We start from the raw sequence: 27,285 nt of genomic DNA on the forward strand, positions 1-27,285 counted from the left end.
AGTCTTGTAAGTTTATTTGCCCTCAGATGTTCTGATACCCTTCCTACTCAAATTAGTAATTTCTGCTGTACTATTAATCTACTTAGAAAATGGAATGGTACTAAGGTAGACTGGCAATCTATTAAGAGCCAATGAAGGCAAACTTTCAGGTAGGTTCCTAACAAAGACGTGTGTTACAATGAAAGCCCATATTGACAAGGTCTATGAACGATTTGGATTTACTTCTGGGGTTTTTTAACTCATATATAGCTAACTTGCATTTTCCCCAAATTCATTTTTGCTTACTAACCCTACAGTTCATACCCTTATGATTTACTTCATCAAAAGCAATCACTTAAGCATTGTACGCGGGCATGTTTGTGGCCTGTATTCTCAAAGGCTGCCAAGCACGACACAAATGAGACTAAGTTCATCAGGAAATGAGTGTACACCTGACCCAGGGCCACACCAACTCATCTACTGCCCTGTGCCACAACCACAGCAGGAGGCACCATAAAATCTACAAAATTCTTCTGCCAGCTCTGAGCTGACAACAGTACTTACAGGTTCCGGGGGCCTTGTGCCAGCCAGGGGAGCGTACACATGCAGCGCTGTTGCACCGGCCAGGGGCGGGGTCCAGCCAACGTCCCCGCTGTTTGGCGGACTGTACACTTGGACATTTTTGGCCAGTCCTCTCACCACTGAGAAAAGAAAAGGCAACACATATTTCTTATGTCTATTTACACATGTCAAGCTATCACTTATCCCGAACTTCTGCTCTGTAGTAGGAGAAATACTGACTTCCTTAAACTTTGGATTATCTACACACAAAAGCAGATGACAACTCTCCAAATACAAATTTAGCCAAACTTAGCCAACTAGGGCCTTGGTCTCTAGGGGAGCTAAGTTGGTGCCAATAAAAACAAGCTAGTAAAGGCAGTAGTACTGGGTTGGCCATAAAAGGACAAGGGACAAGGGCAAGAAATCAGAAAAGAAGCTTCAGCTTTCCAGCACAGGTCATGGAGAGAGAGACAAGAGGATTCTATCATCTCCACCTCTAAATGAGAACTGACAACACCGAGGACTTCCATCTAATCTGGGCGGCTAGGTTAGATGGTTTCAATCATTCATTTTTTCTCATTCAACAGACAGACACTGAATGTCTTCTGTGATTAAAGGAAAAGGCAAAGAATGAGAAATTAAAGATACACTCAGTTCTCAATTAACTACCCAAGTAGGGACTTAGAAAGACATGCAAATTAAATCCATGTATTAACCCCAAACTCCAGTTTAGCCAATAACATCATTTTTCTAGACTACTAACCTTTTGCCAAGAGAAGTCATCCACACTTGCTTTCTTTTAGCCATCAGCACGTGTATTTTTAAGCCAAAAAAAACTTTAGAGGTATGCACCAAAGCCTTTAAACAATACTACGAAGAACTGTAAAACCACTCTGAACTGGTTTCTCAACATGTTAACAGCAAATGAAAGCACACAGATTTTCAACGCCAAAAGTACTTCATCAGCAAATAGAGAAATGTGCTATCAGGTAATGTGACCAATAGATTTCAACAACTGACACTGAAAGCCAGTGACAAAATACTGCTTCACATAAATTTATCAAGCACAAAACAAAACCCATTAAAACTTTTGTCGGTCAAAGAGAATACTCATAACTGTATACACACTTACAAATCCTGAGGTTATCATTTCAGAAGAATGTCATAAATTTTTTATTTCATACACTAAAATATTAACTGATGAGGGTTGGGAGGTAAACTATGGGCAATTGTTACATTTTTCTTCCATCATTATGAATGTCCCTAATTTTCTTTAACAGGCCTATATGGCCTTTATACTGAAAAGCAAAACGCCTCATGAAAAAACTAAAATTTTCTGCCTTCTTACTTCCATGTCCTTCCAGTGTCTGCTGTACGCTCTCCATCGCCCTCAGTATAAACGGGAACCACTGTAACGGTGTATGGAGAGGAGGGGTCAGATCAGGAGAGGCCAGGCAGGGGCCACCGGCTCAGAGGACAGACTGACCCCGAGGCCTAGACATGACCCTGGTCACACACTGAGCCTTGATCTGCATCACAGACTGACTTTTGATCCTGGACACAGGGTGCCTGGCTCCCATCACAGACAAGCCCTGATCCAGGTCACAGACTGCACCCCGATCTTGGCTGCACTTCCATCACAGAGGGGCACTCAGCGAGTGGTGGCTGCTCCCCATCTCGTACTGAGCCCTGATCCAGGTCACAGGTTGCCCCGACCTTGGCCGCGCTCCCACCACGGAGGGGCACTCAGCGAGCGGTGGCTTCTATTTCTGCTATCGTTGTTGTACCTTTAACGTTGTGTCCCACTCACAGTTGACCCGACAAATGATATTCAGGCCAATGCACCTACAACCGGGGGAGTCCCCGCAAGGACTCCTGGGGCCCGCAGTGCTCAGCAGAGGCTCCCAGGACCCCCTTTGCTGGGTGGCCACAGGGCTCCTGGGCTGGGTGGGCTGTGAGGGGGCAGCAGAGGAGTGGACAAGGCTATGGGGTGGGCTGCCCCTCCAGGCCCAGAAAGCAGCAGCCATTCTTCCCTGGCTCAATGCCCCCTCTGTCTGGAAGCCTCGTTTACGTCTCATTACAGGATGAATAGAGCCAATTAATGGTGGCCAGGCAGCCTTGGCCACCCAGGAGAGATGGCACATGGTGAGAGGGCTCCCAGCTTCCTTCCACCCTGGCGCCCCAGCCTGGAGGCTGTGGCCTCCCTGGTCCCTGTGGCCCCAGTGGGCCGGGATGAGGGCCCTGGGAGAGACCCGCATCCTGCTAGGCCTTCCTACTCCCTGGGCAGAGCTCTCCCCAGCACAGCAGGTGGGGCAGCAGAGGCAGTGGGGCAACCCCTGTCCATTCCTGCCCTGCCCTCACCCACCAGGCTGGTTCCCCAGGCATCCAGGGCGTGGTCCAGGGACTCTGAATTTATGGCTTGTCCTGGGGCATGGGAGTTCCTCCTCAGCCCCTTGTGTGGATGTCCAAATGAGGACCACAGGGGACAGGACAGCTCTCTTAATTCCCCCACCAAGTCCCCAGTCCCTCCCACCCCAGCACCCATGGGTCCTGACTTGGCCCATCTGGCCAGGGGTAGGAAAATGCACAAAAGACTACCATAAGAGGGAGAGGGACACAGAACTGAGAGGCCGGGGGAGCAGGAGGGCAGCTGCAGAGGGGCCCCCGGGTAGGGGTGGAGGTGGAGGAGAGGGGACAGTTGCTCTGGCCAGAGAAACACTTGCCAGACAGACATGTGATGTGGCCACGTGGCATTTGGACAGGCCGGGTGGTGGCAGGGCTAAAAACAGGCCACGTGTTGGCCTGGGCCTCTTGCTGACTCCCAGCTTGGCTGGGGATGGAGGAACACAGGTGACACAGCCTCCCCTAGGCAGTGTGAGGGGCGAAGCTCCCTGGCACAGGCTCAGACAGCAAGAACTGGGACAAGCACCTGCCTAGCTCAGCTGTGTGTCTTCTGAATGACTGCTGGACCTCTCTAGTCTGCATGCCACCCCACCCTGACACACATGCGTACACACACACACACACACACACACTCTCTCCCAGTAGAGTGCTGGGCAGGAGACACCCCAGGTGGGACCACCAGCTGACAAGAGCTGACTCTTACCTCTGTCTCTCCTTACAAGCTGTGTGGCCTTGACTGCTGTTTAACCTCTCTGTCCCTCATTCCACTACATAAGTATTAATGCAGGCCTACTGTGTACCGGGTTTCATCAGCCAGCAGGGCAAACTTCCCTGCCCTGTTGGGGGTACATCGTGGAAGAACAGAGAATAAGGACACGGGAATTATCCAGTGTTCACAGGCAATGCCATGTGGGAAGAGAAAAAGACACGGCATACAGTGAGAATGCGGCTGGGGCTGCTGCCACTTGAAGCAGCATGGTCAGGGGCTCAGGGCAAGCAAGCTGAGGGAAGGGGCCCCGTGGGCATGTGGGGAAGAGTGTTTCAGCATGGGGAACAGCCCATGCAAAGGCCCTGTGCAGGTGGCCACCTGGCTGGGGAGCCAACCCCTGGGCTGCTGGGAGGAGTAAACTGGTTAACAGGTGGTGTTTCCTGCACAAAGGAGACACTCAGACGCAGCTGCTGTCACCACCACCAAGATGATTTTCATTCCCAAGGTCTCAGAGCATCAAGGCCTTCGGAGTCTCGGGCACACATATGGGGGTCTGAGCTGACCCTGGGCCCGGGTGACCATGTCCTGTCCTGCAGCCGAGCTCCCCACTTCACACTGTGGCAGCCCCAGCCCTCAGGCCCTGTGAGCCGTCTTCCTCCAAGGCCCCCAGCCCTGCCACACAGCTCTGACACGTGCTTTGTCACAACTACTGAAATCAGCCTACACACGTACTCATACACAGTGGACACGAGTACCTCCCACGCTCACACACATGCACAGAAGAACCCAATGAACACGTGCACATACCGACATGCTGGAAGGGGGCAGTCATGACCATGTGCACACACGTGCCCCATGCACTGCACACATGCAAACACACCCCTTGAGCACACAATATATGCTGGCAATGCACATGTGAATGCACACACACATGCCGTGTACACGCACAACAGTACTTGTAAACATGGATGCGTGAAGACAGACATGCTTGCACAACACACAGCACACACACACACACGTGGATGCAGGAGCACAAGTACGTGCACACACACACACACACAGGCACAGTTCTGCCCGCCCCCTTCCAGCACCACTCCCCAGCATTCCCATTCTCAGAATCTCTGCGCGCGGCCATGGTACCCATCCCCATCTCCTAACCTCCCTCTCCCTGCCCCAGCCCTCCAGATTCCCTACCAGATAATGAACAAAGATACAGGCGACTTTTCATCAGTAACACTGCTTAGAAACACTTTCACCCCAGTTCTCATTCCTCATGACAAACAAGGAAAAAGATGTTTTTACTCTCAGTTTTAAAGACGAGGGGTCTGAGGGGATGGAGGAGCTGATGGGTTGGGCCCAGGGACACTCACTGTGTGCGTGCGTCAGGCTGGGATTTGAACCTGACCTGGTCCTATCCTGGGGCACTAGGTCCCAGAGTTCCGTCCTCCAACGACATTCCCACCCATGGGCCTCTCACATCCAAGCCCACTCTGACCTCTGAATCTTCCGCCCCAGCCCATTCCTCCCACTGCTTCACCACCTTGGCTAACGTCCTCAGTGCCAGCCAGGAATCTGGGAGTGGTCCACCCACCTCCTTCCTCCATACTCACATCCTTTGCATCCACAAGTTCATCAGCTCCACCCCTACCCCTCAGACCCTGCTCCTTCCTCCCGACTGGACCAGCTTTCTGCAGCACCAACAGCACACATATCACACCAGCCCTGCCTTCTTGATCTTCTTCAGAGAGCTCTGCACTGCTGGGTGTATCCGGTCTCTCCTCAGCACTCTCCCTGCCCTCATGCTAACACAGACCAGCTCCAGTGTGGGCCAAGCCCCAGGGCCATCATGTCCACTGTGACCCAGCACTCCACAAAGCAGGTGGCATTTTGCCAGCAAAGACACTGAGCCTCAGGGACCAGGTGAGCACTGGAGTGTTGCCACATAAGATGTAAAGCTAGGCCACTACCCACCTGGTCCTCCTGCACCCTCCCACCTCCAAAACCAACCACTGCCCTGCATCTCTGCTCCTCAAAAGAGCCGTCTATAGTCTGTTCCATTCACCTCCTCCCTACCCGCTGAGGACCACTCCCGCCAGCACGCCAGCCTGGGGGAAGGAGAGGGAGCTGCCCCAGCCAAGGTCACAGTGACCTCTACCTTGCCCAGCCCGAACAGCCCTGGGGGCCTGATCCCTGATGGGAGATGGGAATTTTCTGATGTGTCCTCGATGCCACACCTGCACCCCCTTCCCGGGGCTCTGGCCACCTCTTCCCTCCTCTCCTGATCCTCTCCGTCACCTTGCTGCTTCACAGACCCTTCTAATCTGGGGTCCTCAGCCTGGGCCATCAGTAGAAACAGGTCCAGGATAACCAGCTTCCTTTGTGACCCCACTTAGCTTATTCTGTGCCTCTACAGAGGCTATTCTGTGGAACCCATCAGTGCCACTGGCTCAGGAGAGGCCAAGGGCCCTGGACCATGTCATCTGGCCCTGTGACGGCCAGGAAGCATGAACGCCCAAGCCTAGCCTGGCACCTGCTGCCCTTCCTGCCCTGGCTAAGGCTCCGGCCTCCTGCAACATCCTGGGCTTTCTGCAAAGGGGGGCTCCCCACCTGCCCTGCTGCCATGGAGGCCCGGCCGGGGTCCCAGCCCACTGCTCATGCCCTCCTGTAGGGGTGGCCTTCTCACCAAGGAAACCAAATGCTAAAAAGACAGACTGCCCCAGCCCCTCCTTGCTGGGACCCGCCCAGCACACAAGTATCCCCGCCTTTGCCTCTGACACCCACAGGGCTTGCCTACACCTCTTCCAGAATCTTGAACATGGCCCCCTGAACAAGACAGCCATTGACTCCAGATGACACACAGCAGGGACACTCCGACACCAGGGAACCTCCCCCCTTCACCTGACCCCTGCTTCTTGTGTTTGGCTGTTAACACCTTCCCCCTCCCCCGACCCAGAAGGCAGCTCCAGGACACAAAGGGCTTTCCTTCTGCCTCTTCACTGCACCTCGTCCCTGGCACCAGAACACTTCACAAGCACTGGGGAACTAGCTGCTTGGTAAGGATTTGTGCAGCCACAACACGTGCAAACCCCAAAGGACATCTCCTGACCACACTTCCCGACAGCCCACTCTCATTTTTTCTCCCAAGCCCCAGGAGGCCCCTGCAGACCCTGGCCACAGGCCACAGGCCACAGGCCACGGCAGCCTGCTGGCCCATCAGAATCATCCTACCTGCAAAAGAGGAGGGACCTTTGCCCAGCCGGAAATGAAACACTCCCTTATGCCAGGAGAAACCAGACCATCCTTCCCTGCACACTCAGCAAGCACCTCCCAGTGTGCCGCACCACGCCTGGCCCTGGGGGCCGAAGGCAGGCACCCCAGGTCCCTATTCTCACAGTGCAACTGGCTTCCCCGACGGAGCCCTCAGGGACGGGTGGCCAGGCCACGCCTGAAGAGGACACCCTCTCCCCCTTGCCCTCTGCCCAGAGGGCTGCCCCCTGGGCCTCTCCCCACCGGTCACTCACCTGGGGCGCATCCCCGCCCCGGTCCTGGGTCAGGCTGGTGAGGCAGTTCTCAGGGCCACCAGCCACGTCTCTGCAGCTGCGGTTGCCCGTGACCAGGTGCTCCACGGAGAGGTTGTTGTTGGGGTGGGAGTGCCCCACTCTAGGGCCTGCAGTCACTGTCTTGGGGAGGCTGCTGTCCCTTCATCTGCAGGAACTGCCTGCTGGCCTGCAGGAAGGCCAGGGGCCCCAAAGGGTCACAGAGCCTCAGCACCTCATCACAGCTCTCCCTGCCCAGGTAGGTGCGCACGGACTCCAGGAAGGAGTCGAACTGGTAGTGTGGATGTGGGCGGGGCTGCTGCAGGCGGTGCCTTGGCCACCCTCATGTAGAGCTTGTGCTGGTGCGGGTCTGGGTTGCGTAGCATCCAGGAGCAGCGTGAGGTGCTGGAAAGGAACTCAGCAGCCGCCAAGAAGTACCTGAAGAACCTGCCCTGCATCAGCATGGGACACGGCTCAGCCCCAGGAACGTCTGCCCCCGAGGACACACAAGCCTGGTGTCCCAGAAGCAGCAACAGCAGCGGATGGAAAATCCAAAGGGCGCCCGGGGCAGCGCCTGGCCCTTCATCCTAGCTGGAGGGGCTGCCGGGGTTCCACAGGCTGGGCAGGAAGGCACGGGCCAGGCCTTGGCATGCCAGAATGCAGAGGCAAGGCTAGGGCTAGGTCACAGAGACTGAGCCGAGGCAGGAGGAAGAGAGGGCTTCAGATGACCAAGGGGGCAGCACTGACTCCTAACATCCGGGGCCCGGATGCTGGCCTGGGGCTGCCAGCAGCGGCTGAAAGAGAAACCAGAAGAGGGGACTGTGAGCCCCATGGGGAAGCTGGGATTCGGGCATGCTGGGGGCAGTGCCCACCCCGAGCTTGGGGCCCTGACACAGGCTCTGGCCCTGCTCTCAAGCACCTGCTCTGTGCACCTGTCTGCCATCTGCCAGTGTTGTTCACCTGCAAGGGCAGGGGGTGACAGGAAGCCAGGGGCCTGGCATACCCTCTCCCACCTAGGCCTGGGTGGGAGCAGTGGGCAGCCCAGACCAGGGCCACAGGCAACAGTAGCCTTGGCTGTGCCCATCTGGACGGACAGACTGGCATGGCCCCATGGGCTCTGGGCCTGCCTGCAAGCCCCATGGTGGCCATGGGGGTCATTACCATTCTGGGCCTCTGTGGCCTCTCTGACCTTACCCCTCCCCAACCCCATCTTTCAGGGAAGGATCTACAAACCCAGCCAGAGGAGATGCAGAACAGTGGGGCAGAGGAGAAAGGTCATTCCAGGCATCTCCCAGCCTCCCTGCAGCCCCACTCTCTGAACCTGAGCCCATGTCAGTGCAGAGACCCCTCCCACCTCTGCCTCCTCACATCAAGAGTGGCCTATTTTTTGGAGGATGAGGATGGGGTCAGACCTCAGTCTCTGGCTGTGACTTGGACATCCAACTGCCTCCTCTCTGCCCCACCCACCCTGCTGCCTGTCACATGGCCCCTCAGGTGCCCCCCTTCAGTCCCCCACCTGCACTCCTGCTAGGACGCTCCCTTCCTCCCTTAACCCCTCCAGACTCTCCTGGAGCTAAAGCCTGGACCCACCACTGCCTCCTGCTTTGGCCAGGCTGGCACTGTTACCCTTCCCCCATTTCAAGGTGAAAAAACTGAGGCTCAGACAGGGTCACAGTGAGGAGGCGGGAGTACCCACCCCTGAACTCACAGACTGACCCCAATCTCATGACCCTGGGATGGCCTGCCCTGCTCAGGGAAAGGGTGCTGTCCGTGTGCCACCCGCTCACACCCAGGGGAGGGGGCGCTCCTGGCCCAGGTGAGTGGGGATGCAGCAGAGCTGTCCTGGCCTCAGGAAGCCAGCACCACCCACCCTGGACTTGCCCCCACGTGAATCCTGGGAATTTCCTTCTGCCTCTAACTTCAGTTTTCCCACCCTTCCTAAAGCCCCTGGCTGGCCATTGCCCCACGCAGAGCTAGGCCACTGGGTGGAGAAGGGAGACTGAAGTCTGCACCCCAGTGCCCGCCCGGCCTCCTGGTGCCAGCACCTCTGCTCTGCTGTCCGTGCACATGCCGGCCTCCTGCCCACAGGGACTCATTGCTTCTTGCTGCCTGGGCCCAGCAGTGACCCAAGGTCGGTCACTGTTCTGCAGCCCCCTCCTGGCGTCCTTCCTGACAGGTCTTCTAGGCACAGCAGGAGCTGAGCGTGGGTGGCCTCCTGGTTAAGAAGGCACCATGAACATCTCCTTTCTTTTCTAATAGAAACGCAGTGACTTCATGAAGTTGATACTTCCAGGTAATCTAGGAAATAAAAGATAAACCTTCACAATCCTGTTCCTGGCGTCTGAAGATCCTAGTAAGATGGGGAAAAAAAAACTTGGTAATAAATAATGAGTTCAAACCCTAGTAGTACGCTACTTTACAGTATCATGTGCAAACATATGACTTTCCACTCTTGGAGTGGCCCATTTGGGGCACTACTGAACCAGGGTCATTCATTTTTTTCCACTTTTTTATTTTAAAAGTTGTTATGCACCTGAATTATGTGTATACACGACACAAAAGGTAATATGAACATATAAAGAACAGTATACACCAGAAATTGACAAGTGTAACTACACACAAAATATTTAGAACAAAATGACAATGACACCACTAGCTTGTGGAACCTCAATAAAAATTCATAAACTGAGAGTTTCTAGTGAGTAAAGAAGAAATACCCATTAAGCTACGATAAAACAAAAAGTAGTACACAAAAGAATGTCATAGAAAGAAACAAAAGAGAAACAACAGAAGTTTTAAAAAATCCCCGATTAGTCTCTGAAAAGATTAATAAAGTAGAATACTACTTTCCTGCTAAGAAAATAGAGAAGCACACATAACATATTAACAGGTTAACACTTTAAGTCAGCCCGTTTATAAATCTCCGCGATCTGTGATGCCTTCCTGTCTGCCCCTCATCCGCACATTCAGACAAACTATTCATGCTGTTACTTCTACCACCGAGTTCTCATACGCCCACTCCTTTCACCCCAGGGGCCCTTCCACACCTCGACTGCACTCCTACAGCCGCCCCTTCGTTACACTGTCCAAATCCTGCCTTCCTCATTCCCTTTTATACCAACATGAGAGCTCTCTTCAACACAAAGCCAAACACATTGGTCTCACAAAAGCCATCAAAGATGCCTGTTTTTTTAAAAGCAGAATGTCAGCCAACCTCTGACCCTAAGTAAACACAGGAAACATTCCGCTACACCTTCTCACCTCCCACTCCTGTATCACTGGGTCATCTCCTGCTCCCCAAGGGGACCAGCCAGGAGCTTTCACGATCATGTTCCCCCTCAACCTACAGGACACTTCCCTTGCTTCTGCCTCTCAAATTCCTATTCATCATTCCAGTCTTAGTTTCAATGTCACATCTTCCATGAAAGTACCTCGGATCCATCAGTTACAAATAATTCCCTAATTTCCTACAATCCTTTGCCACTCTCACTGTACCTCTTTTGTAAAACACAATTCTACCTGCATTAGAAGTTTTAATTTACATTATCTGTCTCCTTCAAGAGACTGCAGTTCTTTGGGTGATGACTGTGTTTTAGCCATCTGTGTGTAACCCTTAGGAACTAGGACAGTGCCCTGTAATTAGCAAATACTCCAGAACTCTTAAGTATACAGTCAGAATTGGATCTGACACTAAATGGTAATTACGAGACTATTACTGAGAAATTTATCTTCACTGGAATTCAATGAACTGACTTCTCCAGACATATCACCCACAAATCACTACAGTGATCTTGGGGAAGCATTCTTCCTACTTTTCCCTCAATCTTTCATGTAATGTCTGCAGAAATTACGTTCATAACAATAAACTGAAAAATAAAAATGCAATAAATGCAACAAACCTAACAGCCAAATTGGCTGAACACATACTGACAGTACAAAAATAGTAATTAAGGTTTAGCTGAGCTAAATATCAAAAAGCCAACCAAGCATTTATGGAAGTTCCAAAAACAAATAATCTACACAGAATTAGGGTAAAGGTATTTAAAGGAATGTGTGGGCTAAGGAGTCCAAGAAATGCGTCAGTGTGTTCAAAGGGTAAAACAATCTAAAAATCACCTACCAAGTGATTCTCTGAACCTCAGGAGGGCTATTTGAAAACATCAAGTCATAGGAAAACAATCCAATTCAAAAGTGGGCACAGGATTTTAATGGACATTTCTCCAAAGAAGACACACAGATGGCCAATAAGGCCAAGAAAAGATGCTCAGCATCACTAATCATTAGGGAAATGCCTATCAAAACTACACTGAGATGCTACCGCACACCCACTAGGCTGGGCACTACCAAGAAAACAGACTATGACAAGCGTTAGTGAAGACGTAGAGACTTGCAACCCTTTGTGCACTGCTGGCGAGAATGTAAAATGATATACCATTATGGAAAATGATACGGTGGTTCCTTAAAAAATTAAAAATAGAATTACCACTTAATCCAGCAATCCCACTTCTCAGTGTATACCCAGAAGAACTGAAAGCAGGGACTCAAAAAGATAATTTGCACACTCATGTTTCTAACAGCATTATTCGCAATAGTCAAAAGGTGGAAGCAACCCACGGATGGATGAATGAAAGGATAAACAAAATGTGGTATATACATAAAATGGATTATTACTTAACCTTAAAAATGAATAAAATTCATTTACAAAAATGAACTTATTTACAAAACAGAAGAAGACTCACAGACAGAAAACACATTTATGGTTGCCAAGGGGGAAAAGGGGTGGGAAGGGATAAATTGGGAGTCCAAGACTTGCAGATACTAACTACTCGATAAACAGAATAAATATCAAGATTCTTCTGTATAGCACAGGGAGCTACATTTGGTATCTTGCAGTAATCTATAATGAAAAAGAATATGAAAAATAATCTATGTATGTATATGTATAACTGAAACATTACGCTATATACCAGAAATTGACACAATATTGCACACTGGTTATCTTTCCATTTAAAAAAACAAAAAGGATGAAATTCTGACATATGCCACAACATGGATCAATCTTGAAGACGTAATACTAAATGTAATAAGCTAGACAAAAAAGGACAAATATGGCTTGATTCCACTTATACAAGATACATAGAATAATCAAATTCAGAAAGGAGAATGGTTAACGGGGCTGAGTCGGGAGGAGGGATGGGGAGTAACAGTCTAACGGGTACAGAGTTTCAGTTTGGGAAGCTGAAATGGTTCTGGAGATGGATGGTGGTGGATTGCACAACAGTGTGAATGTACTCATTGCCACTGAACTGAATATTTAAAAATGGCTACAATAGTGAATTTTATGTTATGTATATTGTACCACAATTTTATAAAATCAGTAATTTTTTACTGTCAAGGAATGTCACGGAAATTATGTATCTGTGACAAAGATATTTAAAATTCTCAACTCTCAAATTTTGCTGCGTTGTGCTAAAATTATATAAATTCATACAGAAAAACTGGCTACTACCTACTGATTAGAAGTCCACTTTGCTGTTGTTCAGCACATTATAGTAATTTTTAGGGTGTTAGTATGTACCTCATTTATAATAACCAAAACACAAGTACAAAAACATAGCCAAAAAAATTCATCAGGATCAGTGAAGAGCACCTAAGTTCCTGTACAACGACCTCTCCTGACAATTAGCAGCACAAAATCACAACAGTTTCTTTCACTTTCTACTAGAAGCCCTTGAAAACAAAAACAAAATTGAGATCACTATTAAAGTGGATAAACAGTAATTATCAGGTCAGTGTAATTACTGTTTAATAGATACAGTTATTATTCAACATTTTTTAAAACATAAGGCCCACGGAAAAACATTGTCAATTATATTCAAGAACTTAATGTTCATCTTGATGTGTTCTCTCTGGAAGCTTGCTTCACAGTCTCTAGGAGGTGAAAGGAACACTTTCTCTCTCTAATCCACCAATATCTGAATTAACATATTTTAAAGATAAAACCCAAGAAACAACAAAGTTATTAAGAGTGATCTCTGTCATTTTGATGAGACTTGCTCTGTATACGGAAAGCATCACTAGCTGCACTGGAACAGATTCAAGATACCAAATATCACCAATTGTGCCCCACTTTCGCTTCCGTTGTGTCACCACAGAGTCAATAATGACATTTTTTAGGCAAAGCAATGAAGATTAGGATTAATATAAACTTACAGTAAGGGAATAAAATTCATACTGGGTTATGAGAAAGAGGGATGGGTGGGAATAAAAAGGACATGACAAGTCTCACGACAGCATTGTGCACAGCCTCGGGTGTGGCCTCTCCTCAACGCACAGCTGCAGGATCCCCTACCCTTGCTGAATTCTGGACTCTTACACACCCTTAACTGATGTTCCAAAGGCTTCTTAATACAAGCTGAAGCTGATCTTAATCTATACCTTCTACCCAAATCTGCTCCTTTCCCTGAGGTTCCTCATAGGCTCATGTTAAGCTGAAGTTCAGAGTCATCATTAACCCCCTCTCCTTCACCCCATACCACATTCAAATGATCAGTAAGTTCTCAAATCCACCTCCTCTCACTCCACGGCCACTGCCACACACAGCTCACGTCCTCACTGAGTCACACCTGTATTACCGCAGGACCCCCCCCAGTGCTCTCTGCTTCCGGTGTTCCCTCCCCCTTCTCCATCCTCCTCTCATAGATCCTCCTAGGGTCCACAGAGCAGTCTTTAGGAAACACAATATCACATCAGTTCCTTGTTTAAAAACCTTCAGTTGATCCTGTGTGAAATCATTACCAGTCCTAATTCTTTACAGCACGTCTTACAAAATCTTTCCAAATCTGGACCTAACTTCTGTCTCTCGCCTGACCTGCCCATGCATGGACAGTTGCGCCCCCTTAGGGCTGCTGGTTCCTCTCCTACAAGCTCGTATTTCTTCACATCCCTGTGCCTTTGCAAATGGCCATCTCATTCCCTGGGAGGACCACCCGCTTCTTCACTCCCTATCCATGCCACGAGTACTTTTACTTACCCTTTAAAATTAGGCTCATGATGTCATCAACAAAGAAATTGCAAGGGAAAAAAGAGATGTCGGGGCAACACAGAGACTAAAAGAGGGTAAGAGCCTACACAAATGCTCCGTGGAATAGTGTTCCTGGCCTGTTTCACAATCATATGGCTAGAAAAAACCAAGAAGCCAATATGAACCATTTTTTAAAATTAAAAATAGGACATCCCTAATCTATTCCTAGCTAGGTGACAATGTTTAAAAACTGATACGTAATGCTTCACACCCACGACAATGGCTACCATCAAGAAAACAGGAAACAACATGTGTTGGTGAGGATGTGGAGAAGCTGAAACCCTGGTGCACTGCCAATGAGAATGTAAAGTGATGCAGCCATTATGGAAAATGGTACGGTGGTCCTTGAGACAATTAAAAACAGATTTAATCCAGCAATATCATTTCTCAGTATATACCCTGAAGAATTGAAAGTAAGGACTCAAAAAGATATTTGCACACTCATGTTCATAGCAGCATTATTCACAAGAGTCAAAAAAGTGCTCTTGGATGGATGAATGGAAAAGCTAAATGTGGTGTATACATAAAGTGGAGTATTACTTAGCTTTAAAAAATGAATGAAATTCTGTTATGTGCCACAACATGGATAAATCTTGAAGATCTTATGGTTTAAGTGCAATAAGCTAGAAACACAGAGGACAAATACTGCAGAGGGCATAGCCCAGTGGCAGAGCACATGCCTAGCGTACACAAGGTCCTGGGTTCAATCTCCAAGACCTTCTTTAAAAATAAATAAATAAACAAACCTAATTACCTATCACCACCAAAAAAAAAAAAAGAAAAAAAAAAAGACAAATAGAAACACTGTTCGAATCCTCTTATATGAAGTATCTAGAGTAATCAAATGCACAGAGTCTAAAGTAGAATGGTGGTTGCCAGGAGCAGGGAAGAATGGGAGTAATTATCTAATGAGTTTGGGAAGTTCAAAAAGATCTGGAGATGGAAGGTGGTGATGGCTGCAGAACAATGTGAATGTACTTAATGCCACTGAAATGGTAATAAACTTTGTTATTTTCCAACAATTAAAAGAACAGAAAAAAATTTTTTGAAAAACTGATAGGACACCAACTGTTGGTGAGAATGCGGAGCAACTACAACTCTCATACATCACTGGTGGAACGTGAAATGCCACAATCACTTTGGAAAAATGCCTGCTAATTGCTTACAAAACTGAACCGACGCCTACCCTGCGATATCCCAGCCCTACTCCTTGGCAGTGACTGCAGGGGAAGGAGAGCATTTCTGTACAAGCGTGGTCACAGCAATTGTACTCGGAATAGTCAGAAGCTGGAACTAGCCCGGGCGTCAGTCACCAGGAGAACGGCGAAGCGGTGGTGTCTTCCTACAGTTAAACAGTGCGCAGCAGTAACAGGCACAAGGACTGACATGTGCAGTGACAGAGACAAGCCTCAAAACCACTACGCTGAGTGAAAGGAGAAATATATTGGAGTAGCTACTGAATGATTCCACTAATATGAATGAATAAAACAGGCAAAACTCATCCACAATGGAAAAAAAATCGGAAGTGTGGTTTTCTCTGGGGGATGGAAGTGGGGACTGGCTGTGAAGGGACTTCCTGGGTTGAAGGTGATGTTCTCTATTTTGTTGGGGACTAGGGTTACACAGATGTATGCATTTGTTAAAACTCAATAAATGCCACAATTAAAACTTGTGCGTTGCGTATGGTTATTTTACCTCAAAAAAAGGCCACAGAGAAAGCAACTCTAGTCAATGACACATGTGATAGAAATATTTACAGATAAAATGTACCCTGTCTGCAACTTACTTTGAGACATAAGAAATTAAGATGGAATGATGAAAACTTACAGTTTTATACATCAAATAAAAAAAGATGGGACTGATAAATGGATAGAGGGCTAGACAGAAACATGACAAAGCACACAGTGTAAAATCTTACCTCTAGCATTATTAAAAAGGCACCAAGAATATCTCCTTTCTTTTCAAATAGTTAGGCAGTGACTTCATGAAGTTGATACTTCTGAGTAATCTAGGGAAAAGGAAATGACAAACCTTCACAAATCTTGTTCACGGAGTCAGAAGATTCTATTAATAATGGAAAAAAAAAAACCCGTATAATAAAAAATGAATTCAAACCCTAGAAGTATGCTATTTTACAGTATAATATGCAAATATTTGACTTTCTAGTCTTGGAGTGGCCCATTGGGGACTCTAACTGAATCAAGGTCATTCATTTTTTTTTTCACTTTTTTATTTTAAAAGTTGTTTGTGCACCTGAATTATGTGTACCCACTACACAAAAGGTAACATGAATATATAAACAATAATAATATACACCAGAAATTGACAAGTGTAACTACACACAATATATTTAGAACAAAATGACAATGAAACCACTACACATTAGCCTGTGGGATCTCAATAAAAATTTGTAAACTAAGTTTCTAGGGAGTAAAGGAGAAATACCAATTAAGCCACGATAAAACAAAGAAAATAACTACAGAAAAGAATGCCACAGAATCAACAGAGAAACAACAGAGGCTTTAAAAAATCCCCAATTAGTCTCTGGAAAGACTAATAAAGTAGAATAATACTTTCTTACTAAGGAAAAAGAGAACCACAAATAACACATGAACAGGTTAACAGATCAAAGAAGGAAAAGATGTGATCATCTCAATAAATAGAGAAAAAAATCATTTGATAAAATGCAGCACAGCACCCGTTCTTGACAAAAATAAAAACAATATGAAACACTCTAACTCAAACTGGGAATGGAACTTTTGTAATTTAATTTAAAAAAACTATCAAAATTCTACAATAAAAACCATATTTAACATAAAATGTTAGACACACTGACTTTTAAATCAGGAACAACAGTGCACACTGTCATTGCCTCTTTTCAATAAAACCCCAGAGCTCCTAGACCTCTGCCAGGAGACTGAAAAAAGCATAAGACTGGAAAGGGAAAAACTACCATGGTTCTCGCACAAAATATTATGGTTATAATAAAAATCTAGACACTATTTGAATGAAAAAACACTTCAGCCTCGTTGCTAGATATAAAACAACATGCTAAACTTAGTAACATGCACCAACAGTAATCAGTAAAAAATGTCATTTCAACAAACATCCTTTAGAATGTTAACAAGAAGTGTAAGTATCTGGGAACAAATTCAAGAAAATATGCAGGAGACAAGTAAGATATTATATAAAGTGACAAAGCCTCACCAAAGAGCACAAAGGGCATTTTTAAAAGGCAATCATGGTCCTGGATGTGAAAACAATACCATAACATGTCAATTCTCCTGGAATGAATCTATAAACTCAATGCATTTCTTCATCAAAATCCTAGAAAATGCATTATTTATAAAGGTATGTGACAATGTGATTCCTAAATTGATATGAATTAGTAAGAGACCAAGAACAGCCAAAGGGTCTTAAAGAAAAAGAATGACGAGGGAAGAATTTTCTTTCAACTAACAAATCCTATTCTAAAGCTGTTTTCATTAAAATCTGTGTTATTAGTATAAGAAAAGAAAAACGACCAAAAAAACACAACAGAATCCACAGAAACATCTACGTATATTTGGGAGTTTGGTGTATGGCAGTAAAAATAAGGGAAGAAAGGACAACAAACTGGCACGTGGACCATCAGTCATCCACATGGAAAAAATATATAAATCCCTCTCTTGGTCTGCTTACAAAAATAAGTTCCAGATAAAATGTAAAAAGCCAAACTATAAAACTCATATACAAGGATATCCTTTATGCCATTAAAGTAGGAATGGAAATAAGTCACACACACAAAACTTTAACTTTAAAGGAAAGTAGTGATAAATTAAAATGGAAATCACTGAAAACGAGTTTAAAAAATACGCCATAACAGCATGGAAGGAGGCATCTCCAACATAAGAGAGCACTTCGCATTAGAAACCCAGAAATAACAAGAGCTTCGAGAAAAAAGTACAAAGGGCAAACCCTCACTAGGAAAACAGGCCAATGATGTGATCAGATAGCTCAGGGAAAAGAAAACCCAACGTGTCATTAAACACATGGAAAGAGATGCAGTGTCACGAGTGATCAGTGAGAGCCATCAGAACTGGCAGAAATTAAGAAGCCTAAAACAACAAGGCTACGTGTCATGTTCCATCAAATAAAAAAAGACTTAAGTCATCTAAATATCAAGAACACGCAAGGATGTGGAAAAACAGCAAACTAAAAACACGGATGAGGAGAAATTTATCACAGCAATGGAGACCATGCACCATGGAGTCAGACTGTCTGGGTTTAATCTCAGGTGCTAGCACTTATCAGGTATAAACTTGAGCAGATAATTTAATATGAGCCTCCCTTTGCTCATTTATACAATGGTGAATGATTAAGGGAAGTTGACTCTTGCCTCCTGTACACCGTTGGTCTTACCTGTATGGTTTCTTCAAGGCGGCAGCACTCCATGCCTGGCGGCATCTCTATAACCTGGTTGGGGCTGAACGGACACAACAGCTCAGTGAACGGCTCTGCAACACACGGTATTAAGAAGTTTGGCAGGGAGTATCTTTGAAATAATCATTGACTTTTTTCGCCCCACATATTTCTTGCCTCTATCTTACTGTCTTAAGAGACAGATCATTCCTTAGAGAACAGAAGTTACAGAAGAATATGAGGAATAACACAGCTGTTTATTGCCTATGAGTTTTAAACACTCAGTTTTGTAGGAAACAAAAACAATTCATGGCAGAAAGATTTAAGGAATCTCACGGGGAAAGCCCAGAGCAATGAGGTGTACAGGACATGGGCACCATTTCCTGCATAGAAAACAAGGGGAATCAGGAAGCCCTCACAGAACAGCTAACTCGCATCTCTAAGATCGAGCCTGGTAGAGCCACACATAACTTCTGCACCTCAACGTGGAACAGATCAGGGAAATGGTTCCCATTCAGTCTCAGAATGGAAGGGAAGGAATAACATCACATCCAGGTCTCAGCAACACTTGTGCAGGCCGGCTCCCCAGGACCAGAGAGCAACCAGGACAGCTCAGCAGGTGCCCAGTGTACGCAGGCTACATAGAGGACCAGGGAAGTGTCATTCCACATCCCACCACCTCCTAACTCCTTGGCAGCAGAAAACTCCAAAGCACAGACACACTCATGGAGAAAACGGAGAGGTCTTGCATTGCTACAAATTTGGGAACAATAAATTAAGTTGTAAATCAAGTGAGTTATTTAAAATTATACACCAGTACCCATCTTACATAAATCAGTTCGTAGACACAGCAGCACAAGTATATGGAATACGTGGTCCCCGCACTGTTTTCCTAGACAGTGTTTCATGCTCAAATAGGTTTGGGAAATGCTGTCTTTTCCTTTGGGACATCAAAATGCCCATTAACATGTAAAGATGCCCAGTATTTTCCCATTGATTTGACGTGGGAGAGCCTTTTGGAGAAATTGTTGATCAACAATCCTGGGAAGACATCTTAGTAAGCACTGCTCTCAGCTTATCTTAAGTCATAATTTTACCCTTTCACTCACCTACTCAAAAACCTTCACTGAGTTTCAATGGATCTTTAGATTTGGTTTTCAGAAACACTTCTTTTTTAAGAGCCTCCGCAATGCAACCTGCCCTAGTCATCAGTCGTCACTGTTTCCCTGAGTAGCTCCTTTCCTTCAGCTACGTCACACTCTTCGCTGTCCTGAACAAGATACATTCTTGTCGCTAAGTGTAATTCTCAACTCCCCGTGGTCTCTACACGCCCACAAACGAGGTGGCCATTTGGGTTCTACTCTCCCAGAAGTGTCACAGAGCTGCCCCTGACCATTCCAGCTCCAACCAGCTGTTCTCTGATAACACACGAGCATGTCACCCACTTACAAGCTGGCTTCTGTGGTGCTTTGCCACGGCAGGAATGACGCCAGTATGTTTACATATCATTCAACAAATCCAAATTCCGGTGTTGAATGATTGTATTTTGCCTTAGTTTTATATTACTTTCAGTGGCTGGCTAAATGTCTACCCCTAAAAATGAAGGAACATGTGCATTTTTCTCAGAGAAGAAACTTTACATACATTGGGAACGCCTGCAAATTTTAAAACAAAAGAGGCAGAACACAGCCCACAGGACTTCAGTGGGCGGCAGCAAGACATCAGTCTAAGTTAGTTTGTTAGAGAGCACATCACGGTGTTCATTATTCACAAGTCCTAGGACGTACTATCTCTATTTATCATGTAAAAAGTGTGGTATTGGTGTGATGTATTTGGGAAGAATTGTATGCGTGTGTGAGATTTCTTTTAAATAGCAAGATTCTATAATTAAAGGGACAAAAACATGGCTGGACAATACACCTGTCAGTTGTTGAGCCAAGACATGCAAAAGTCCCTCAAATCTGAAAAGGAGACAGAAAGCACAGTAGGTAAAGAAAAGCCGAAGTTCAGCTAATTTGTCCAATGCAACTCCTACAGGATAGTCTCGCCATGGGAAAATAGTTAATAAACGTTCCTTTCACCCTCAGGATACTCAAGCACAATACATCCTTGAAAAAGTCAATGTACTAACTTCATGAAAGATGCTACAAACTGATAAACTGTAAAAGGACCAAACTGTCTAATTTAGACTGAAGTTAAGGCAATTACATTTTCCGATAGTGGTCTTTATCACTGCTCCTAAGATCTGTGTAATTACCTGTCAACCTGCACTTAGTGGTCTAATTAAGGTTGAACATTTTCAAAATTGTATTCCAGAAAGAAAGCTATTGATAGGCTATCTTTATGTGAGAAAACTAACTTTCTCCATGGTCATTAATTACTGTGATATACTGAATGGTATATATAAATGTGTGTGTATATATATATTCCATTTAATACATGTATTCGCATGTTATAAAATGTATATTATACATAAGTATATATATGTGTACACATTCAACTTTTTGTTCCATAAAAGCAACATGTAAGATTTTGGGGAGACGGATTATGTAGTTGTAGAAAAAGCCGTCTCTTTCCAGAAAACATTAGGTGATGTCTTTCCTATTTCTCTGTAACTCCCTCTATTCTGGCCAAATGAGCCACTACGGAGTCTAAAGATCTGTAATGAATGGTGACTGTTTTTCACTTTTATGCTTTTCATGCCAACAGCATAACTGGTGCCAGGAAGAAACTGATTTCTCTTCGGCTCTAGACCTAAGTGTCAGTATTCATTCGGTTGGCTTAGCCTTTCCAAAGAATAAAACCATTCCTTTGTCACGTGAAAGAAACACTAGCAAACAAAACTGCCAAAAGAGATATACTTCCCTAAAATGAAAAAAGAAACTACTTTGTGAGAATGGGAGCTTTTCCAAAACGTAAAGGAATAAGACTAGTTGAGGGGAGGAGGGACAATGGGAGGTGTCGGCACTACCCCCATTCGGCCAGGCCCCGCGGTCAGCCTCCGGGAGGGGGAAAGATAAGCTACCAGGTTGCTCACCACCCACCCCGGCGCCACCCCCTCCACACCTGCTGTTCCCTCGCCTGCTCATTTCTTCAGTCAAAGCCACTGAGCTCAGTGGGGTGTAGTGTGACTGCAGTTGGACCTGCCCCAGGGCAGGGGGAGGGCCTGTGTAGGCTGGGGGCAGCTGGCGTCACTCTGGGGAACAAAGGACTCAACTCAGGGTTTGAGCAGTGACAGGGCAGAGCCTGGGGACTTGGGAACAGACAGACATTTGAGGAGTGACAGACCATCCTTGCAGCCATCAGGACAAGGCTTCTCACTGCAACGGGCACACCGAAGGCACAGATCTCCAGGCCAGGTCCCCCAGGCTTTTCTGTGCTGGAGGCACAGACACTGGCAGCGGACCCTGAGGACTTCGAAGTTTCCTCTGCCAGAAGCACACATGCAAGCCCTTCAGAGGAGCTGAGGCCTCACCTGCCTGTACACCTGGCTGCCTTGGGGAGCGTGGGGAAGGGCAAGGGGGCCAGATTCTGAGGGGATTTGGGAGGGGCAGCCCCAGGCTTGATGATGGACAAAGCGTCATGCTAACTAAACACTGGCACTTGTCATCTGCCTCTACAAGGACTGGATCACGTTGTCACCTGCCATCTAACTCTGCTTGGATTAAAGTGTGAGCCACTGCAGCCTCTGACCTCCAACACACCTGAAAGGAGTTCAGGAATGAGGCACTCTGCTCTGGGAAAACTGGTGGAGCAGGCCTTCAGACAGTTAGATATTTTCCAGAGATATTATGAGCCCAAATTCTTGTGTCTCCTCCAATCTGGAAAAACACTGAATTCATCAACGGTGACAACCGCTCCCCCTGACCTGCAACTACCCTCTGCCTAGGTGTGCGCTTCACCGCGCACACAACTCCCTCTTCACTGAAACCACATGTAACACTGAGCTCTCCCCTGCCTCCTCAGAACAGCTTCTCACAGCTCTCTGGGACACTGTCTCCTGGGCTCTAGTCCTCTTTTTGCCCCCAATAAAACTTAGCCCACAACTCTCACATTGTGTCGTTTTATTTTAGTCAACATTCCCTAAACAGACTAAGAAATGGGGCCCTGGGGCTCCCCAGGCTTATGGCGCCCAGCCCAGGAGACCCCAAGGGAAGGTAAGGCGGGGAACTGGGTGCCCCCGGGAAGGTGCCCCCTCATCAGGCAGGATTGGTCCCCGTAAAGGTGGAGGGTCAGCAATGTGGACGGAGTGAGTTCAGTGGAAATGGGAGCAGAAGACGTGCAGACTCCTTAGAGGTCTGCTGCCCTTGCTTTCCGAGGCCCCTCACTCCCTGCCAACCACCTGCCCTACCCGCTTGATACCACAGTCCCGACTCCCAGCCCCGTTACCTCTCACACAGTCACAGCACCCTGAGTCTGGTCTGCCCCGCACCTGCCACTAGCTCACCCACCCAACAAATGGTGCCTGCGATCCTTCACGGAGGCCACTGGGACAAGGACAACTGAGTAACACACATTTCCAAACCATGTAAGAGCTGGGGCTGACAGACGCTGGGCACAGGGCCAGGGAGCAGGTCCTTGCAGAGGGGTGACCTGCAGGTGGTAGGATGGGCCCCGGGAGTGCAACAGCAAAGGTTATGTGTCAGGAGAGGCTGAGCTGCAAGCCACATAGGGCCGGCACCTCCACTCCTGGGAACACCCATCCTGGCCACACGGCTGTCACATTCGACAGTCCCCTGCTATCAGGCCACAGTCCACCCTATGCTTAGGGGACATTCAGCTCCGAGTCCTTAGGGAGGCAAGTGCCTGCACATGGCTGACATCATCCTGGGCATTAGCAGCTGTGAAGGGAGCAGGTGGGAGCAGCAGTGATGCCTTCTCACAGGTGCCCCTTCCCTACCCGCATTAAGGCACGTCCCAAACACAAACACTGCTCCCCGCCCAGCAGTGGAGAAGGCGCCATCCTCCCCCGACCTTCACTCTCACTCATTAAGATGTTTGTATGGCCGACCCCAGCAAGGACCGCTCCTGGCCCGGGCCCAGGGCAGAACAGAAGAGACCTTGCACTTGCACCTGTTGACCACTTCCCAGGCTCGGGTTGGGTGCCCTGGGTTTCCATCCTGCCTGCACCTAACTGCAGGACACCACCCTTCCCCCTATGGGCTGTGGTCCCCACAAATGGGAGTCCCCAGGGGCTCTGGTCCCCTAGGGTTGTGGCATCCCTGCCCTCTCAGGGGCTGGGTCTGCACCGCTGTCTCCTGTGGTCCTGCAGTCTGCAGCCCTGGACCCTCCAGAGAACCAGCTGTTCGGGCTGGCAGCCCAGGAGGCGGGCAGCTGCTGGACTCACTCAAAACTTGCAGGATGGCAACGCAGGCTCTTTGGCCTCGGCCTCTCCCCAATCAAGTGTCCCCTGGCTCCGCAGTCTCTGGTGGCGACAAGCAAGGGAGCATGCACGGGCTCCTGACCACCAGCACAGGGACAGGAAGCTTCTCCTTGCCCCTTTCCCCATCTCTGTATTACCAGCTTCCCATGCATTTTATCATTTAATCTTAGAAATAATCCACAGCTCAGCTCTGTAAAGAAAACTGAGGCTCAGAGAGGTGGGAGGATTGCCGGACGCCACACAGCAAGACAGTAGGAGGGCCAGGATTCCACTTTTTCTTTGTCTCGCCATCTCACATCCCCTCCACATCGCCAAAGCCTACAGCATTTGAGCAGTGAAATCAGGACTGAGAATCACAGACCTGAAAGGAACCCTCAAGGATGCTCTCACACCCAGACCAAATGGAGGGGGGCCTCCCTAAGGCCCATTCAACACGAGGGCGGAGCCTGATCAATGGAGGTCTCCCAGGCCATTTGCAGAGCCTTCCAGGCTGCCCTGGGCATCAGCCAAGGACTGGCCCCAAGCAGGACATGTGGGTTGTGGTCTCTGACTGGAGGACCCTTAGTTACATCTTAGGCACACCCTGACCTGGCAAACGTCAGGGGATCCTTGGCCACCCTCCTTTCAGTTACACCTCTAGGACACATCCTCATATACCCACAACATCTGGAAGTTCTTCCCCATGTCTGACTGAAATCCTTCCTGCTGCAGAGGACACCTGTTACCATCTCTGCGACACAAGCAGCTCCTTCCTTCCTCGGGCACACAGGGACTGCTCCCACATGTGGGAGACCATTTGCTGCCTCTTGTCTGAACTTCAGAAACTTGGAATACCTGGGTCATGGATCCAGGCCCCCACTCTTGGGCTCAAACCTGAGGAATCTAGGTCAGTGACATCTGCTCCTCCCCACTCCCCAGGTCCAGGGTGACAGAAGGAGCTGGGGCAGGGGCCCCTCCCAGCACCAGGAGCTTGGAGCTCCTCCCTGCCTGAGTTGAAGGGGGGTTGTAGGGGGCCCCGGGCCCCTCAAATCAGAGCTCCCAGAGTAGAGGCTGTGCCTCCTCCATCAGACCAGGGTCTCCAGGAAGGCCCAGCCACTGCCCACTCCTCTGCAGGCCACCAGTTCCTCACCACAGGCTCCTCCCACCCCACTCTGGCCAAAGCCCCCATGTCACCAAACCCCAGGGACAACCACCTGTCCCTTTCACTCCACTTCTGAGCTCTTCTTCTGCCCTCAGTCAGCACCTCAGGGCCTGACCCTGAGCTGGGACCTGAGTTTCCTCTGCTGCTCCCCAGCCCTCGGATCCCTTGGTCAGTCAAGAATACAGCCAGCAACCTCCTTCCACCCCCACACCACCCCCACCCACCCACCTCACTCCCTGGACAGCCGGCCACCCGATCCCACATCCCCCCCGATGCCAAGTTGTCCTTCACAGCGTGTCAGGCCAGTCACTGCCATGGTAAGCTGCCCCTCCGGTGGTGTCCGAGGCCTGCACACCTGCCAGCTGCATACCACCTGCGGGTCCTCCCATCTCTGCCCAGTTCTCCCACCACGTGATGGCCTTATTTTCCTGCTGGCATCATCCTCTGGGAGGGCGGGAACAGAATCTGGCTTGCTCACCACGCTGCCTGCACCCCAGTAGGGGCAGAGTGCCCACCCAAGACTTGCTATGCAGGAACAAGTGAGGCCCCGTGGCCGGGCAGCATGGCCCCTCCCTGCCCCTGCAACCTGGCGGCAACCTCCAGGACCCCCCCTCCTCCCTCCCAATCATACCCACACGCCCATCAGCAACCAGCCTTCATGTCAAAATGCACTGAGACTCTCACTGCTATTTTCCATTCCGTAGCCACCACCCCGGTGGGACCCACTGCCAGCCTCCGCCCTGCTTGCCTCTGCCTGTACCCAGCACAGTGCCATCATCGGAAATATGACAGGACACATGCTCTGCTCAAAACTTTCCTGCTGCTCCCTCCTCACTCAGAGGAAAGGTCATGCTGCCCTCAGGGACGCCACAGGCCCAAGCAACTGGCCCACCTTCCCTGACCCTCCCCACTTCCCCCCTTGAGTACACCCATCCAGCCACACTCAGACAGGGAACCCCAGCTCCCTGCAACCCCGACCTCGGAGACCTGCCTCATTCCGACTTCAGTCCCTGTGCGGGGCCACAGCCTTATCCTGATGTCTCCTCAGGTGGTCACTAAGAGAAAGCAGCCTGGCTCCTGTCACCAGCTACCAGAGGGCAGTAGCCTGGCACCCACCCAGCTCAGAACGCCCCCCAGGGGACCTCCCCTGGGGCCCCGGTGTGTCAGAGCCTGGGAGGAGGCTCAGCCTGCAGCTCCCCTGCCGTCCTGCTCCCTGCAAAGCTCCCTGCTGGTCCAGCCCAGCCCCATGAGGGGGAACTGGACAGCTGAGGCTACTGCGGGCCACTCAGGGCTGAGCTGCATCCCCTGTGAAGTAGGCACACATCTTCACCCTGCGTGCTGTTCAGGGAGACAACAGGGATACAGGGCTCAGCACAGGGCCCGGCACGCTCATGGGAGATCAGGGGACAGTAGCACAGACTGTGCGTGGAGAGCGCAGCCTACCTGCCCGCCCACTGAGCCTGGGCCTTCTCGGCATTCAGGATGCCTCGCGCAGGCCCACAAAGCAGGTGTTGTTATAGGACTGTGGGCATCAGGGTCCCCTGGGGTTTGATGGGCTAATTCACACTGGAGTGGGAAGGACTCATATCTGTCCTCCCACACAGCACAAAGAAGCCAGGATGGGTGCAGCTAGCCCCACTGATGGAACAGGGAGCGGGCAAGGTGTCTCTATAGACAGGGGCTTCTAGGAGCCCCTCTAAATGCCTCAGCTGGGCCTTTGGGCCCCCGAAACCACCCGTGCCAGGTACAAGCGCCGCTAAATCACGCTTCACACGTCCAGAGTGCCAACCTCCCACCTCTGCCTATCGACTTCCAAGCCACAGACCAAGGCTTCTGCTGTGTTGCCTCCTCCAGGGAACCCACCTGAATGAGCTGTGAGTTCCTGAGCAGTGCACCTGGCTCCTCCAACAGGTCCTGCCTGGCTGCTGGGCTGGGGCTCCCTGCCTGGGGCCCACCTCCCGCAGCAGCAGGAGATCATCAGGGCTCTCAAGTCCCCCCGCAGTCCCGGCGGCCCTGCCCACACACACCAGCTGGGATGGAGCTGCTCGGGGCTCAGAACACAGGTGCCCTCTCCTGACTCCAAGTCTT

General features: G+C 48.9%; 1 protein-coding gene and 1 pseudogene across 1 annotated transcript in view; both read right to left on the bottom strand.

Moving 5' to 3' along the window:
* Positions 1-543: 543 nt before the first annotated feature.
* On the bottom strand, positions 544-18,718 carry LOC140685376 (adhesion G protein-coupled receptor B1-like; annotated as a pseudogene).
* Positions 18,674-27,285, bottom strand: part of LOC116279758 (adhesion G protein-coupled receptor B1-like) — a 120,039-nt gene continuing 111,427 nt past the window's right edge. The window contains exon 5 of the mRNA XM_072948924.1: positions 18,674-18,737. The gene's annotated coding sequence lies outside the window, so the exon portion shown is untranslated. The remainder of the gene's footprint in view (positions 18,738-27,285) is intronic.

The sequence above is a fragment of the Vicugna pacos genome, chromosome 24, assembly GCF_048564905.1.
Source record: "Vicugna pacos chromosome 24, VicPac4, whole genome shotgun sequence".
NCBI lineage: Eukaryota > Metazoa > Chordata > Mammalia > Artiodactyla > Camelidae > Vicugna > Vicugna pacos.